This window comes from Myotis lucifugus, unplaced genomic scaffold (genome assembly GCF_000147115.1).
Source record: "Myotis lucifugus unplaced genomic scaffold, Myoluc2.0 scaffold_40, whole genome shotgun sequence".
In the NCBI taxonomy this organism is placed as follows: domain Eukaryota; kingdom Metazoa; phylum Chordata; class Mammalia; order Chiroptera; family Vespertilionidae; genus Myotis; species Myotis lucifugus.
Genome location: NW_005871088.1, coordinates 6,469,270 through 6,472,238, shown reverse-complemented (window position 1 = coordinate 6,472,238; position 2,969 = coordinate 6,469,270).

The following is a 2,969-nucleotide window of genomic DNA, read 5'->3' as shown; positions in this document are numbered from 1 at the left end:
TGCACCCCTATGTTCATAGCAGCACAACTTACAATAGCTAAGATCTGGAAACACCCCAAGTGCCTATCAGCAGATGAGTGGATAAAAAAAGTGTGGTACATTTACATAATGAAATACTTTATAGCTGTAAAAGAAAAATTACTGTTACTATTTGCCACCTCATGGATGGATCTGGAGAGTATTATGCTAAGTGAAATAAGCTAGTCAGAGAAAGATAAGTATCACATAATCTCACTCATATGTGGAAACTAATGAACAAAATATACTGATGAACAAAATAGATCCAGAAAAACAGAAGCATGGAACAGACTGGCAAACCTCAGAGAGAGGGTGGGGAAGGGTGGGTGGGTGAGAAGAGATCAACCAAAGAATTTTTATGCATATACATAATCCATGGACACACACAATAGGGTGGTGAAGGCCTGGGGTGGGGGGCGGTGGCAGGCTAGAAAGGTCAATGGGGGAGGAAAGGGAGCATATGTAATACTTTCAACAATAAAGTTTTTTTTAAATAATAAAATATAAAATGAACATGTCAAAAATTAACTGGGAAAGCAAGAAAAATTGACATAAAATGTATAAAACTAACTAATTCCTTGCTTGACACACTTAAGGACTATTTAGATTAGACACAGCAATATAAGAGGTATCTTTTTTTAATAATAAAATAAGCCTGCATACCAATATGCACTTTAAACAAACATGACAGAATGAGGGCATTATGATTTAGATACTTTGAGCATAGTTGGAACAATAAATTTAGTAGACTTGAAAAATGGCCTGAAGATCTCATAGTGAATGTCATATGGAAGAGACAACAGGGGGTACCTGACTTATGGAATTAAGTGTGAAGACACAGCAATGCAATTGGACCCAATAAAGACCTATAATATTTTTCTCTTAAGAGTTTGCTCCTCGTTCCTAAATATTTCACTTGGTCAGGATGGTGGATAACAATTATTATAAAATTGTTGCCTCCACTATATTTGAGACATTTTGTAATTTTAAATAAGAAAAATAGAATGTTATAGCTCTCTGTAGCCTTATTTCCATTACAAATTAAAGTTATGTATGTTTGTACTGAAGCTAAGCAGGGTGTTTTGTATTATGTTCATAAAAGTGAAATTATATAAATGTAGGTTTTAATTTGGGCACAAGAGAGGCCAGATATTTTAGTTTCAAGTTCAGACATTTAGAGAAGTGTTACTCTTTCATGCCTCTAGGGATACTGTTTAAAAGATTAAAGCAAGAGAAAGATAAGTATCACATGATCTCACTCATATGTAGAATCTAATGAACAACATAAACTGATTAAACTGATGAACAAAAATAGACCCAGAGACATAGAAACATCAAACAGACTATCAAACCTCAGAGGGAAGGCAGGGGATGGGGAGGGGAGAGATCAACCAATAAACTCATATGCGTATATGTATAACCCATAGTCACAGACAATAGGGTGGTGGTGGCTTGGGGAGGAGGGGGTAGTGGGGGGGGAAAGGGCCATATGTAATATTTTCAACAATAAAGTTTTATTTTTTAAAAAGATTAAAGCAATGGTGATTTTCAAACTGATCTGAAGGAAAAGGCATGGATTTGCAAAGTGTCAAACATCTTGAGGCAGCTTTGTTTTACTACCAGGAAATGACCTGGCACTGAGAGCTTTGTTCATCTAGATTCCAGCATCCTGCTCTCTACGTAGTAAGTGTAGGCCAGCACAGTTGTTTAGAAATCAAACCTCATATACAAATTCCATAAAATCAGATACTTTTGCCATAGAAAAAAATTACAAATTATATAGAAAATATTTGGCAAAAATGGGATAGGATAGTGTCAGCTCTGCACCCCATCTATTGCAGGGGTGTCAAAGCAGTAATGGGTCTTCAACCATTCTCCGTGAAATGAACCCTTGTTTCCTCCTCACAGAACCAGAACTTTGCATCTTTACCCACTAACACATACTCTTCCTCATCTTTTATTCTGGGTTTTTATTTTTATATAGAGTGGGCCCTTGACTTACGAGTTTAATTCGTTCTGTGACGGAGCTCGTAACTCAAACTACTCGTATGTCAAATCAATTTTCACCATTACAATGAATTGAATGCTGGGCTGATGTTGTGGCGTTCACTGTGACGTTCGCTGCGCCAACTAGCGGTGGGGTATCTGAAGCTGGCTCATAACCCGAATTTTAGCTCGCAACTCAAAGCAAAAAATCGGCTGAGAGAAGGCTCGTATCTCGAAAAACTCGTTAGTCGGGACACTCATAAGTCAAGGCCCCACTGTATTTGTTTTTTAAATATATTTTTATTGATTCAAGAGATGAAGGGAGAGGGATATAGAGAGAGAAACATCAATGATGAGAGAGAATCATTGATTGGCTGCCTCCTGCATGTCCCAGACTGGGGATTGAGCCCACAACCCAGGCATGTGCTCTGATTGGGAATCAAAATGTGACCTCCTGGTTCATAGGTTGACGCTCAACCACTGAGCCACATTGGTTGGGCTTATTCTGGATTTTTAAATTAATGTTCAATAGAATCACAAATATGTTGGACCTGGGAATTATACATCCCAACATAGTGCAAGATCCTTATTTTGCAGATGGCAACATATATGTTAGATGACATGACTTGCCTAAGGTTGTATAACTAGTTAGGAGCAGAATCTATTTTCACTGTAACATGATTAATCAAGCTGTGCTAAGCACTACTGTGTAATACAGTCAGCTCCTCAAAAGTCACCCATGAAGAGTGTTATCTAATAGAAGATAAATTTACAAGGTTTTGGAGAAGATCCTGCTATATATTTTGCGTATGTCTTTCTTTTCAATTTTAAAAATAATAGTAATACATGAACGTAATTGCAAAAATTTTAAACCATACAGAAAGATTTGAAGTAAATCCAGATTCTTACCCCTAAATTCAACTATTCAAACTTTTTAGACTGATTTTCCTATAGGTTAATATATA